Genomic DNA, 16,313 nt, shown 5'->3' with positions numbered 1-16,313 from the left:
GGGAGGGATTAACTAGTTTCAAAATTTGCTCCCGTATGCGAACATCAGAAACGTTCTGTGCAATTGCATCACGCACCATTGTATCTGAATAAGAAAGACCACAGTCACATTCAAAGGCACAGTCCCTAGTAAGTCCGTGCAATGTTGCTACCCACTCCCTATTAGTTTGACCGGCCGTACGTTTTGTACGAAAGAACGTATACCGTTTTGCAACCACATTAACTGTTTCTTTGAAATAGGCATCTAATGCAGACAAAATTTCCTCGTAGGACAGAGTTGCTACGTCGCGTCGGGGAAACAATTTCACTATCACACGGTATGTGGACACACCGACACAAGAAAGCAAAAACGGCTGCCGCTCATTACCTTGAATTCTGTAGGCAGCAAGGTGGAAGTTGAACTGGCGAGACCACTCTTGCCACGTCTACTTAAACCTAACTAACCTAAGGACATCACACACATCCATGCCCGAGGCAGGATTCGAACCTGCGACCGTAGCAGCAGCGCTGTTCCGGACTGAAGCGCCTAGAACCGCTCGGCCACAGCGGCCGGCTCGAAAAAATTCAGATCTCATTAAAATAGCTAAGCGGATAGAAAGTTTCTATCTAGTCACACGCCAACCAGTCTGGTGTGGCAGAAGAAGACAGCAACAGGAAAGATGAAGTTATAAATTTCGCGTTTAATAAATTATTCAGGCACGAGGATCGTACAAACATCCCGTCGTTTGACCATCGCACAGACTCCCGTATGGCGGACAAAGTAACAGGCATCCCTGACGCAGAGAAGAAACTGAAAGAGTTGATAACAAAATTGTTGAAACGTCTGTAGTCAGTCCCAATCTGGGTTTACATAGAGTACTCTGCGGCATTGGCCTTTTACTTAACTTCCATTTATCACGAATCTCTCTTCGAGCGCAAAATCCCAAAAAAATGGTACAAATGGCTCTGAGCACTATGGGACTTAACTGCTGAGGTCATCAGTCCCCTAGAGCTTAGAACTACTTAAACCTAACTAACCTAAAGACATCACACACATCCATGCCCGAGGCATAATTCGAACATGCGACCGTAATGGTCTCGCGGTTCCAGACTGTAGCGCCTAGAACCGCTCGGCCACCACGGCCGGCGCAAAGTCCCAAGTAAATGGAATCCTGTGGAATCCCGTGGATAAGAAGAGCAAAAGAACGGATCCGCGAAATGACAGACTAATATCCTTAACATCGGTTTGCTGCAGCATTCCTGAACATATTTGTTGTGTCGGTATCTGGGCCGACACCGTGAAGTTGAGATGGCTGAAAATGAACTCAAGACTAAAGCAGCCGGGCGTGAAGTCTGGAACATGAGAACTTATAAATGAATAAGAAGAAAAGTATGTAGATGCTTATTACTTATCTTTTAATTAGTCCTTGGAATACATCTCTCTTGAATACTCGTAAGCTATAGGCACTGATACAACTGGCGCCTTGCTAGGTGGTCGCTATTAACTTAGCTGAAGGCTATTCTGTCTCTCGGCTAATGAGAGCGAAAGGCTTCGTACATCTGGTCGGTAGCTAGGTCCTCATACAACTGGGCGGTAGCTTGGTTCTCGTACAACTGGGCGGTAGCTAGGTTCTCGTACAACTGGGCGATAGCTAGGTTCTCGTACAACTGGGGCGAGTCCACTCTCGTATCACGAGACCTGCCTTGGTGGTGGCGCTAGGTCTGCGATCACAGTGGCGACACGCGGGTCCGACATGTACTACATGGACCGCGGCCGATTTAAGCTACCACCTAGCAAGTGTGGTGTCTGGCGGTGACACCACAATATTCTCAGTTCGAATATCATCAATTTTCTAGGAAACGAAAGCCTTATGCCCAAAAATCAAAATTTTAGAAAGCGTCGCATGTGGGAAACTTTCCCTCTCCTCGCACGATATCCTACGACCCATGGATGAAAGAGAACAGGCAGATTCCCTATTACTAGATATCCGGAAAACGTTTGACACGGTGCCCACGGAATAGTTTCCCATATGAGACATCCTGGCAGATTAAAACTGTATGCCAGACCGAGACTCGAACTCGGGACCTTTGCCTTTCGCCGACAAGTGCTCTATCAACTGAGCTACCCAAGCCCGTCTCACGCCGCGTCCTCAGAGCTTTACTTCCGCCAGTACTTCATCTCCTACCTTCCAAACTTAAAAAAGGTTCACAGGAAATCTTCTGTAAGGTTTGGAAGGCAGGAGGCTAGGTACTGGCGGAAGTGCAGTTGTGAGGACTGGGAGTCATTTGGAAAGCCGGCACGGTAGCTCAGCGTGTTCGGTCAGAGGGATAGCTGCCCTCTGTATTAAAAAAACTGAGTTAATGGATCATCAACGAACTGAAACGGGTGTCTTTCGACGTCCGCCCAGAGCAGATACAACGAACGAAAAAAAAAAAAAAAAAGAAAAAAAAGTTGCTGGAGCACTTGCCCGCGAACGTCAAAGGTCCCGAGTTCGAGTCTCGGTCCGGCACACAGTTTTAATCTGCCAGGAAGTTTCATATGAGCGGACACTCCGCTACAGAGTGGAAATCTCTTTTTAGAGGTTCCCATATAATTATGTGAGTGGCTCGAAGACTTCTTAAGTAATGGAAGCCAGTACGCTGCCGCTGACGGCGAATGTTGATCAGAGGCGAGGATATCGTCGGGAATGTCCCTGGGAAGTGTGACAGCACCGGTCTTATTCTCTGCATGCAAAAACGATCTGACGTAGGGACTGAGTTGCAGTATGCGACTGTTTGCTGAAGGTGTATGGCAATGTGTCATCATTGAATGACTGTAGGAGGGATACAAGTTGACTTAGACAAAATATGTAGTTGATGTGATGAATGACGGCTTACTCTAAATGTAGAGTACTGTAATTATCTAATGTAGATGAGTAAGGAAAACGATCCCGTAATGTCAGAAGGCGTGTAGTTCACTACTTGCTATAGTCGCGTCGATTAAATATTTAGTCGTAAAGTTCAGAGCGATACGATATGGAACGAGCACATAAGGATGGTAATAGAGAAGGCGAATGCTCGACTTCGGTTTACTGGGAGACTTTTAGGAAAGTGTGGTTCATCCGTAAAGGAAATCGCATATCGTACACTACTGCAACCCATTCTTAAGTACTGCTCGAGTGTTGGAAACCAGCCAGGTTGGATTAAAGGAAGACATCGAAGAAGTTCAGAGGCGGGCTAGTATATTTGTTACTGGTACGTTCGATAAGCACGCGAGTATTACAGAGATGCTTCGTGAACTCAAATGGGAATGCCTAGAGCGAAGAAAACGTTCTTTTCATGAAACAGTAGTGATAAACATTTGGAGAACACACCGGAAGTTATCGATTGGTTATAAATACAGGACATATAGAATGCTCCACTGAACAATTTGAGATGGGGTTCAAAAAAATGGCTCTGAGCACTATGGGACTTAACCGCTGAGTCATCAGTCCCCTACTTAAACCTAACTAACCTAAGGTCATCACACACATCCATGCCCGAGGCAGGATTCGAACCTGCGACCGTAGCGGTCGCGCGGTTCCAGACTGTAGCGCCTAGAACCGCTCGGCCACCCCGGCCGGTTTGAGATGGCGAACCTGGCGTCGGAGAAGCCAGCTTAAGGAGATATGGAAGTAAAACTTATCTTCCCCTTTATCTAGCATTACTGTTTTCTAGCTTATTTACAAATAAAATTTGTACAGGTTTAAACGTACTGTTCTGTTTCTTTACTTCGACATTTTTTATTCCTGCAAGGAAACAAGGAGGACGAGCCTGATTACTAGGAAGTCATGATGCAGGTTTTGTTTATTTTACGCGTAGATAAGGTGGCTCTGTGGTTTCGTATTTACATTGTCCCATGAAAGAATAGTGCTACGAGTCAACGGCAGACTCATTGATTACTCAGTGATATTCAGAGACGTACAGTACAATACGATAGAGCAGTACCGGTACAGTATTTCCTGGTCGCTTGATTGGAAGGGGAGGTCCTATTCCGTGGCCTGCGAGGTCACCTGACCTGAATCCCCTTGATTATTTCCAATGGGGGATCTCTAAAGTCACCTGCGTATGAGGCCCCAGAGGGTACGAAGATTATTAGTTGCCAGAATTGTAGCTGCCTGTGATATGATTCGGAACACGCCAGGTATATCAGTCAGGGTGCATCAGAATCTTGATCGCCGATGTCATGCTTGCATTGAGGTTCATGGCCGTTCGTTTCAGCACATTTTGTAAGATACAGTACAAATGGTACATTCATTGTATCAATAATGGTATTTGCAGTTAACTGTAACTAATGTAAATAAAAAAGTATACAGTAATGTGAGTTTATTCCCCTTATCCCCTTAAGCTGGCTTCTCAGACCCAAGGTTCCCTACCTCAAATTGTTCAGTGGAGCATCCTCTATGTTCTGTTAAATTTTTGCACGCAATTACGGAAACACGCTGTATAGTTTAAGGGTAACACTTTGAAGTCATCGGATAATTTTAATGTTTTAATAGAGCATCTTCATAGCAAGCAGAATAAGTACTTTATAGTGATCAGAACGCTGTAAAGTCATAGCATAATTTTAATCTTTTAACAGAACATCTTCGTAGCAAGCAGAATAAGTAATTTATAGTGATCAAATGAATTTTGTAATTTTCGTAGGAGTTGTATTTTTTATACTAATACACGTTGGTGTTGCATTCAGTGTCTGCACAAACCTGTTTTTGGTTGCTCATTAGTGGGGGGCGCCGTTAATCGGTATTGTTTATGATTCTGCAATATTTCTCCTATGTTTTGTACCTCCACGAACAATCATTACCCGGTTAAGTCTTCGTACCGTTATCAAAACGATTTCTAGCTGCTTTATGAAGCTTCAAATATCTGTCACTGGAGGCCTGCCAACTGTCAGTACTACGAGCTTGGTCTTTTTTCCTGATCCACTAGTGTGGAACAGCATATAAAGAGCTGTTCAAAGACAATATTCAATAACCTAAAGCGTCTGGGACTTAATTCCATGTTTCGCATATGTAAGGTGTTTCAAAGTATTTGCATAAAACGTCCAGGGGTGATCGATCGCTTCATGCGAAAAACTTTTGGTCGAGTCGAAAAGTTTGCTGACATTTACCGACGACACTACGCCTGCTATTACTGAATTCGTTGGCACTACGATGTCGAGGTTTCACCGAACTAGCAGGGTCTACTAACCAGGTACGTTGTTTATGCATAATGCCTAGATAGAGCGATTTTAAATGAGAAAACCTTGAGAATGGCTATGCAGAGATATACATGGGATGAAGAAAACATGCCGCTCTTAGCAGTCGACATACGATACCTCTTCCCAGTTCAAGAGAAAAGTGTATCTAGCAATTACCTAGTTCACCCAGTAGGTACATAACACAAATGCGAGTAATAAAAAACGTGGCCCTGGCAACTCTGTAACTGCAGGCAGTGTGGCCAAGAACAGGTAGCATTAACTCTGCCCAATTCCGGAGCTGTCCCATTAGCTCACTGCCGGCACGGTAGCTCAGCGTGTTCGGTCAGAGGGCTGCGTGCTCTCTGTAATAAAAAAAACTCTGTAATAAAAAAAACTCAGTCATGGAATCAACTTGAACGGATGTCTTGTGACGTCCGCCCAGACCAAACGCAGTGAACTATATCGAACAAAAATGGGAAAAAAAGTGAGACGAGGCAGTGCCATGCGGAACAACGTACAGACTCGCCGATATTCGAGTCGCGTTCGCGCCAAACTTTTCCTTTTTTTTCAGTTAAAGCATCGAACTGTATCCAATTTACACCTCTACAACGCGGTATCGTGTTATCGAACTCTATCCAATTTACGCCCCTACAATGCGGTGTCGTGTTTGTTTCCTTTTGCTAATGTTACCTTTCCAGAATGAGATTTTCACTCTGCAGCGGAGTCTCGAGTCTCGGTCCAGCACACAGTTTTAATCTGCCAGGAAGTTTCAATGTTACCTTTATTTAATTAAACATTAACACAAAACACGACTTCCTAACACACGTAAACGACAATTTCGTTTCGTCCGTGACACAAATAAAGTTAGCTCAGAGCTGTTCTCGAAGTAACCGATTTATAACACTTCGTTTTATCACCTTGGTGCCAACTGCCGCACAAATTGCTGCAGCAGATGCAGTACGATGCACCAGAATCAAACAGCGAATACGATAGTCTTCCCTCTCGCTTGCCGGCCGCGGTGGTCTAGCGGTTATAGGCGCGCAGTCCGGAACCGCGCGACTGCTACGGTCGCAGGTTCGAATCCTGCCTCGGGCATGGATGTGTGTGATGTCCTTAGGTTAGTTAGGTTTAAGTATTTCTAAGTTCTAGGGGACTGATGACCACAGATGTTAAGTCCCATAGTGCTCAGAACCATTTGAACCATTTTTTGAACCCTCTCGCTTGTGCCACATGGTCGTCCGGAGCCCTCTCTTCTTGCGACTGTACGTTCTCGTGACCACCGCTGCTAGCAATCACGTACAGTGGCTATATCCTTCTCAAGTCTTTCTAAAAATATCGCAGAAGGAACATCCAATTGCTCGTAGCCATTTTATACCACTTCGTTCAAGGTCAGTGAAATGTTGATAACGGCGTCTCTGTCACCGTAATAACATTCTCGACTAACATCGACTGAACACGCCCAATCTCAAAGGTAACTAAGCTCACGAGATTTACAGCGTGTATTTAAAACAAAACTGGCGCGAAAGTTGAACAGACATCAGTTTTCAGATGTAGAAACACGCCTACCAACTTCGTTTGTATCTACAACACCTTCGTGGTGTAGCGATTCCTTCCGCCAGTGTAGATAAGCACATTCATTCCAAAATGTGGCGATCCGCCATCACGCTAAAACCTTAGGTGTCGCCGAACACCAACTGTAACGTTTTCTAATGCGTCAGGCGAAGTATTGCAAAGTAATATAAGACACATCTCACGCAAAAAAAAAAAAAAAAAAAAAAAAAAGGAAAAAAATGGTTCAAATGGCTCTGAGCACTATGGGACTTAACATCTGTGGTCATCAGTCCCCTATAACTTAGAACTACTTAAACCGAACTAACCTAAGGACAGCACACACATCCATGCCCGAGGCAGAATTCGAACCTGCGACCGTAGCAGTCGCGCGGTTCCGGACTGTGCGCCTAGAACCGCTAGACCACCGCGGCCGGCACATGGGACGCATCCAACGTTTCCGGCAATAGATAAGAGCCCAAATGCACTCCTCCCACGATTCCACCTTACAGATTTATACCAAAGCGTGCCTGAAAGCCACGTTCACAGGTTACATTTGGGCTTTGTTCCGACCAATAATGCCTGTTATGCAGGTTGAAAATCCTTCGCGAATGGAGCTACACTATTGGCCATACCAACGGGTATTGATTGGACAAATATATTATACTAGAACTGACATATGATTTCATTTTCACGCAATTTGGGTGCATAGATCCTGAGAAATCAGTACCCAGAACAACCACTTCTGACCGTAATAACAGCCTTGATACGCCTGGGCATTGAGTCAAACAGAGCTCGGATGGCGTGTACAGGTACAGCTGCCCATGCAGCTTCAACGCGATACCACAGTTCATCAAGAGTAGTAACTGGCGTATTGTGACGATACAGCTGCTCGGCCACCATTTACCAGACGTTTTCAATTGGTGAGATATCTGGAGAATGTGCTGGCCAGGGCAGCAATCGAACATTTTCTGTATCCAGAAAGGCCCGTACAGGACCTGCAACATGCGGTCGTGCATTATCCTGCTGAAATGTAGGGTTTCGCAGGGATCGAATGAAGGGTAGAGCCACGGGTCGTAACACATCTGAAATGTACCGTCCACTATTCTAAGTGCCGTCAATGTGAACAAGAGGTGACCGAGACGTGTAACCAATGGCACCCCATACCATCACGCCGGGTGATACGCCAGTATGGCGATGACGAAGACACGCTTCCAATGTGCGTTCACCGCAGTGTCGCCAAACACGGATGCAACCATCGTGATGCTGTAAACAGAACGTGGATTCATCCGAAAAAATGACGTTTTGCCATTCGTGCACCGAGGTTCGTCATTGAGTACACCATCGCAGGCGCTCCTGTCTGTGATGCAGCGTCAAGGGTAACCGCAGCCGTGGTCTCCGAGCTGATAGTCCATGCTGCTGCAAACGTCGTCGAACTATTCGTGCAGATGGTTGTTGTCTTGCAAACGTCCCCATCTGTTGACTCAGGGATCGAGTCGTGGCTGGACGATGCGTTACAGCCATGCGGATAAGATGCCTGTCATCTCGACTGCTAGTGATGCGAGGCCGTCTGTAGCACGTCATCTTCGTGGTGTAGCAATTTTAATGGCCAGTAGTGTAGATTCGTCAATCTATATCATGTTATGTGTAAAATGTTAGTCACCTTCCACTTGGTGCAAAAGCCATTCACAAAACTGTACTCGTCGAAAGCGGTCGTCTAGCCTCAGGTGTTGAATTAACGAGTAATAACTTGGATGCAGTTCTTCACTGTGCAACAATTCAACAACCTTCTTTGAGAAATGTGGCGCTGTCTTGCAATGTCATGGGTACTTCGCCAAGATGATTGCTGACCAGTTTAAAGCATCGGTTCCTCTGTGGAGTACCTAGACCTTGGACGACCCCTGTCCTTCACTTGTGGATGAAGATATAGCTTTCCCGAAGGCTTTGTTTCAGGAGACGAGAAACATTCTCATCGGGATGGCGCCGTTGAGCGCACCCTGCAGCATGTGCAATAGCAGCAGCAGAAATAGTGTGATTATCGGATGCACCCAGTACCAGAATGTCCGCCCCCTGTAGCTGCGTGGTCAGCGCGACGGAATGTCAATCCTAAGGGCCCGGGTTCGATTCCCGGCTGAGTCGGAGATTTTCTCCGTTCAGGGACTGGGTGTTGTGTTGTCCTGATCATCATCATTTCGTCCCCATCGACGCGCAAGTCGCCGAAGTGGCGTCAAATCGAAAGACTTGCACCAGGTGAACGGTCTACCCGACGGGAGGCCCTCGTCACACGACATTATTATTATTATTAGTACCAGAATCATATCTACAAATTCATAATATGTTCTCTCCATTGGCAAGCCACCCTGCATGAACTTGACGGACGATTTACGGTTCTGTCATATGACAAAATAATGTACTGCTTATAAACGAAGAGGACTAGGGAACGAACGTCCAAACAATAACAAAAGGAACCACATGAAGATTCGGATCATAGCTCCATGGTGGATGCAAATTTAATGTCCCAGCAGTGTACTCAAAGAGCTACGATGGGTGGTACAGTTCTGCGGGGTGATATACTTTCCTCTGTACACTGGGATGCGTGGCAAATTGAGTGTTGCCATCTCCTCGTTTTTGTATATGTGTTTACAAAAACATCCGATCTGATTTTGCTAGATAAACTTTTTGCCTTGAATCTGAATGCGGAATTACACGCCGACCTCCAAGTGCGACATTTTTTTTTCACTCTGTATTTTAGAAGCTCACCTACCCCCTCCTACGCGTAGCAGATGACTGGATTACAGGCAACACGCATTGCACGCACATGCTGCAGAATACCTGTGCCCTGCCACCGCTTAGTGGCATAACAAAATATAAAAGGCACCTAGCGTCGCCAAGAAGCGTCAGAAAACATACTGTCACTAACAGAAGTTGTTCCTGCCCGCATCTCGTGGTCGTGCGGCAGCGTTCTCGCTTCCCACGCCCGGGTTCCCGGGTTCGATTCCCGGCGGGGTCAGGGATTTTCTCTGCCTCGTGATGGCTGGGTGTTGTGTGCTGTCCTTAGGTTAGTTAGGTTTAAGTAGTTCTAAGTTCTAGGGGACTTATGACCACAGCAGTTGAGTCCCATAGTGCTCAGAGCCATTTGAACCATTTTTAGAAGTTGTTCCGCATGACGTGATTTATCACCCCCTAGAAGTTTGATGCAAATATTTTGAAACACTTTGTATAGTCACCTCTCCCTTTCTTCTGATTGCTTGTACAGTTGTAGGGTATTAGTCTGTATCGACCAAGATGAATCTCTCCAGTATCGATGTTTTCCATGCAATGTCTTGGTGCTTGGAAGTAATCTGCAGAAATTCTTCTTGTTCCTTCTTTTTATTTGTTTATTTATTTATTGTTTATTTAGCCTGACCAGATTAGGGCCGTAAGGCCCTCCGTTAGATCTGACGAGGAGCAACACATATTAAAGATGTCACAAGATCTTTTAACATTTTAAATTTGTGTGGTACACAGCCTCAGCACAATTTGAGAATGAAAACATTGTTCAAGTAGGCTGTATTCTTTTTATTAGCTTTGCGATCGGCCAGTTTCAACCGTGAGTTACTTTCAAGCACGTATCTTAAGCTTCCAGCTTCAATTTGCATTGCAGTACATCGGTGGTACATGTGGACAATAATAAATCTTACTTCTCTTAGTTTGTGATATTTTGTTCTATTGGTTTTTTGCCAAATATCCACAGAAGTTAGACGTATTCCTGTCCAAATTTAACAAAGATGTATTGCCTTATAAAATTAAGATGAAAGCTTAAGATACGTGCATGAAAATGACCCAAGGTTGAAACTGGCCCATGGCACAGATAATAAAAAGAATGCAGTCTACTTGTACCATGTTTTCATTCTCAAAGCGCATTACAAAACCTTACAAATAATTACAATAATAATGGGAATTTAGAAAGATACAGTTCAGATTAGCACATTTGAAGCCATATTTAGTATTATCAGAAGCAGAATGGATAAAGAAAGTCGAGAAGATTGAAATGCCAGTGTCCATTTCCGTTAGGACAGAACAGAGTAGAAACGGAGAACTCAGTCGGTAAAGGGCAGGGTAAAGTTGTGAGGGAGGGGCACTGACCAGAGTGAGCTGCACAGAATGCAGGAGAAATGCGTATTGTGGTGGAAGGTGGTCTACTAGGCGTCCTTTTAAGTTTGGAAGGAATTTAATTTCTCTGATATTTTGATAACGATTGTTCCACAGTCGTGTTCCTGATACAGAAAATAATTTAGAGAACATGGCAGTGCTACATGATGATAGAGAGAGAATTTTACTTCGTTGAGAACGAATATTTCTGCTGCGCTGTTCAAACAGTAGAGTAAGAGTTGATGACAAATCAGAGGGAGAGCAATGATTGAGAAGATGAAAGAGCAAACACAAAATATGGTAGTCCCTACGCTTATCAGCACATAGCCATAATAATTGTTCGTAGGCTGGTGTGATATGGTCCTAAACCGTGCGTCACAAATGGTTCGTACTCAAGCATTCGTCGCCAGTTACAGCCTGTAAGAGCTTTCGTACGCTAGTCTTTGGAGAATAGCATCACGATAGTCAAGTATGGGGAGTATTACAGACTATGAGCTCCTTTTTGAACTCTAAAGGAAATTCTTTTTTATATTAACGTAGTGGGTGAAGTGATGCTGATACCTTCTTACAGACTGCAGTTGTATGTTGAGTCCAGTCGAAACTATGGTCCAAAGTTATTCCCAAGCCTCTTGCTGTATGTGTGTGAGAAGTTCATCTTTTTTGTTTTATTAATGAGACATGTGATGATTTGATGGAGATACTAAGTGAATTTTGTTTATTATCCGTGGCTTTGTTCAAGATGTAGTAGCTAGGAGCTATAACTAATAGATCTAACTATATTCATTCTGCATGTCTGTCATAGCGTTGAATTAACCACAAAAAGGCCTAGAAAACAGAATGTAAAGCCTTGCGATATGTTGGATACTGCTTTGGTCAGACTGGATTCTTCTGGCAACTAGCCGTACAAATAAGCTCTTACCAGAAGCACTAAGATGCAAACCATGCCGTTTATAAAGCGACCCAGTGAGGGGCGATGCATTAATCACACATATATGTGAATGTAGCTCTCCTCTGAGCGACTTTCCAGAGATTATCATTTTCCACAGAACGCCTTCGCAGAGCTTATCATACCATCCAGGGAGTTGTACGATCTTTACACTAGCGTTAAGAAATGTACATCTTATACTCAATTTTATACATAATGTAACTGTCTAAAATGCTTCTCGGGCCCCTGTTATTATTAGATAATTTTCTTTACCAAGATCTTTCCCCGACGAACCTAAATCACCATTGACGTCGCTGAGCTCCGCACTCGGCTGAAATATACTAATTTACTGGTATTCACTACCCAAAGAATTTAAGGACAAGTTATGACATTTCCTCACTGACTGCAGTCCAGGATTATCACCTTCTTGCTCTACGTAAAATTTTCTCCCCACACTTAGCCAGCACATTATTCTTTCTATTGTCGAACCGCTTGTGAACTTCTTAAATTATCGTCAGTCTCAAAAGCACTAAAGCTAAATTGAGGCTATCTGACTTGTACTGCTTCCTGAATATTTTCATTCACTGGAAAGGATCGACTGTAATCCAGTATTGTGGTTTCGTCTTAAGATTATACTGCAGACTGAAGCTCGTAAATCTGCCAACTCTTCATGCGCTACTGCCAAACCAACTCGAAATTTGAAGGTAAGCTGCTCTTTCTCCAGTGCCGAGGTCGCAGCTGAAAATAACCAGACCTCGAACGAATGCAGAAGCGCACTTCTTGCGCCGTAACAGATCGGTGTAGCCAATACGAGAGTGTTACTGAAATGCTCAGAGAACTAAAATAGGAGCCCTCGGAAGAAAGACGGAGTAGTTTTTGCGAAACCCTATTGCGTAAATTCAGAGAAGCTATGTTCCAAGAAGACTGTGAGAACATCGTGTTGTCACAATTGTACTATATATCCCGCATACGAATCGTGCGAACAGGAGAGATTAGGGCACTTACAGCGACACGTATACAGCCATTTTTCCCTCACTCAGAACCTGTATGGACTAGGACAGAAAATCGATATATTGGTACGAAGTAACTGGCGGCATGCTAGGTATAGTGGCTTTCGGAATAAATCTGCAGATGTAAAACTAATTACCCCAATAATCCAAAAATGATTTCTAAAGAATAATTATTTAAATAAAAATTTAAACATAACATGTTTCTGAAACGGAGTAAAAAGTATAAAGTAATTTCTTCTAGCACAACACAGATCTCTTAAGCCATACAGACAGTCCTAAAAATTTTTGCTTATGAATTTGTAACAGCTATGAAAATATTTGCAGAATTTAGAATGAAAAACGTGAGGCGCTTGCAACACAAATTGACGCATGAATAGTTCACCTCCTTAATATTATCTGTTGCATATGACGCACGTTTTTCGTTCTTAATTCTACAAGTATTGGGAATCTCACTTCTTGCCGAATGGATGACTTCCCCAGCTATTGCTTCTATTCTTCGTTTAGCTTCTCTCAAGCTGTCATGCCGTTCGCACGTTGTCCTTCTGCGATGTAAGCCTCTGTTGTGTCTTGTGCGGCATTCGCAACAGCAGTCTTCACGTTGAACTGTTGGCAAGATCTGTCATGATATTTAAAAACAATCTCCAATTCTAGGGATCTGAGGTTGTAGGTTTCATGTGGCGTGTGCTGTCTCTGAAAATCTTCTGAAATTCGTCCTGAAACGTTGCCCGCAACACAGATATATTGGCAGGAGAGCAGAATATGCAGTTGATGGCGAAAAGCATTAATCTTTTCAAAATAATTTTTTTGAGTAAACAAGTAACTTCAGACTATATATGTACTTCTCGTTATTAGTGGTGAACGAAATTTTGAAAATAATGTATCAGTCATTAATTTTAAGTAATACGGTAGATATGGCATACCGACCAAAAACACAGCTATGAAATAGTATATATCATTAAAGTTGTCTACACATTAGTTCAACTGCGCTGCATAAGCATATGCCGTACTTTCTTCATTCGTATTGGAAACATGTGTTTCATAAGAACGTGTGCGTACTGAAAAGTAATGCCTCTGGTGTTTTTGTTCTGTTTGCAGTATCAGTTGAGTTATAACATGCCGTCCATATTACGCGGTCGACTTTATCGCTTCGCGGACGCAAATTGCAACACTCTGCCGCTAGAGGGCTCCGAATAATAGCGTGTAACATGGCGGTGTGTAACGTAATTATGTCGGTGGTGAGAAACACCATGTTCTAATCTAGTTTCTAATCGCAGAAAACGTGCCTCCAATTGAAACTGTTATGTTGGCAGAAGAGCCAACACCGTGTTACTAGAGGAGGCCGAAATGCACGCGTTTTAGCTCACGCAGCCTGGCGTGAGGAGGGAAGAACTGTACTGACGTGAGGTCTGGAACATGACAAGGAGTTAGAATTCAGAAAGCGGACGTAACTAGTTGGATACTTAACTTTAATCCATTTATGATGAACGTCGCTCTTGACGGTACATGATTCACAATATTATCAGTTCAGAATACAATCTTGAGGTATTTATAGTAACTGAATATGGCGCGTTGGTAGGTCGTAGCAAATGACGTAGCTGAAGGCTATGCTAAACTGTCGTCTCTGCAAATGAGAGCGTATGTAGACAGTGAACCATCGCCAGAAAAGTCGGCTGTACAACTGGGGCGAGTGCTAGGGCGTCTCTCCAGACTAGACCTGCCGTGTGGCGGCGCTCGGTCTGCAATTCACTGATAGTGGCGACACGCGGATCCGACGTATACTAACGGACCGCGGAAGATTTAAAGACTACCACCTAGCAAGTGTGGTCTCTGGCGGGAACACCACAGAAATCCATAGAATAATGAAATCAGTGTACGGTGATGATTGTATCGATATCAGTAATTTGTGACGTTTACTGGTATTCACTACCTAAAGAATTTAAGAACAAGTTCTGACATTTCCTCACTGACTGCAGTTCAGCATTATCACCTTCTCGCTCTACTTCAGACTTTCTTACCACACTTCGTGCTCACCATTTTGACCCCGAAAACAAGAGAGTATCAATGGAGCTCCGCCACAAAGGATCACAGACGATAAAAAAGTTCAAGACCATGCAGTCAGTAGGCAAAGTCACGCTCATAGTGTTACGCAGTGTTCAAGGTGTAGTGCATTTGGAATTCAAACCTAAAGGCACCACCTTAAAATCTACAAATACTGCGAGATCCTCAAAAAACTGAAAGCGCTAATTCGAAGAGTTCGCCCAAGGCGCAGCATGACAATGCGGGGCCACACACGATCGCAGCGATATCTCCAACAGTCCGACGCCTTGGGTTCTGTCATCGACGAACCTTCATATCGTCCCGACTTGCACCATCCAATTCTCATCTGATTCCAAAACTTTACAGTAACTTCGAGGGCTCCAGTTTGGTAGTGATGACGCTGTGCATGCAAAGGTTTTGGCACAGTCAACAAAGTCAAAGTTCTATAGTGAAAGTATCAACAAACTGGTCTCTCGTTGGAAGAAATCTGTTCGTCGCCAGCTGACCATGTTGAGAAATAAATATGTAGACAGACGTAGAGCTTTAATACGGTTTGTTTTATTTAAAAAGTTGGGAGATTCTTTGCGCAAAAAATGAGGAGGCATTACTTTTCAACAGTCGTTAGAAAATATTCTTCTCTTCTCATTAAACTGTGGTACATATTGCTTCTCATTATACATTTTGTAGACAAAGAATCTCATCGATAAGTTTAGCAGACCTATAACAGACATTAAAAAATCGACTTGTTCTTGTTGTTCATTAAATCTTTAAACAAAAAGATCTGAAAAACTTCGAAAGATTCTTTTTTGATTAAACGGATGAGTCTAATGTATTTTCCCACACTGTTTTTGCAAAAATGCTTTGGAAATAAACGCTTGGCTAAACACACATCTACGACTGTCTCAAGAACCAAGTGGATGTGAAGAGCGGAAGCCAAGAGTTCGTTCTGTGACTAACGAAGCCCGCCAATGACTTGGCGATAACGAACGGTACTGAACGATTCTACGTCACATTCCCTTACTCACGAACGGAGATAGATATCTTTCTAAGTTACAAACGATTTCGAACCGAGATACCGTACACTGCAGTGTATGGTCTTCCTCGTAACGCACGATAAGCTACAAGCAACAACACTTTCTCAAATAACATTTGCAAATCGCGCGCGCGCGCGCGCGCGCTTGTGTGTGTGTGTGTGTGTGTGTGTGTGTGTGTGTGTGTGTGTGTGTGTGTGTGTCTGTGTGTGTGTAATGTGTATGCGTGCAATTCACTAATAGTGAGATTTCACAGTGACCATGACAAACAATGATAACATAGAAGGAACTGATACTTTCAGTGAACATTTATTTTACCAATGGTGCAATGTGAAATAATTATTTAAATAAAATGCCTTTTGCCGGCCGGTGTGGCCGTCCGGTTCTAGGCGCTTCACTCTGGAACCGCGTGACCGCTACGGTCACAGGTTCGAATCCTGCCTCGGGCATGGTTGT

Source organism: Schistocerca serialis, chromosome 7 (genome assembly GCF_023864345.2).
Source record: "Schistocerca serialis cubense isolate TAMUIC-IGC-003099 chromosome 7, iqSchSeri2.2, whole genome shotgun sequence".
NCBI lineage: Eukaryota > Metazoa > Arthropoda > Insecta > Orthoptera > Acrididae > Schistocerca > Schistocerca serialis.
The sequence above is the reverse complement of the archived record's forward strand: the minus strand, read 5'-3'. Positions refer to the sequence as shown.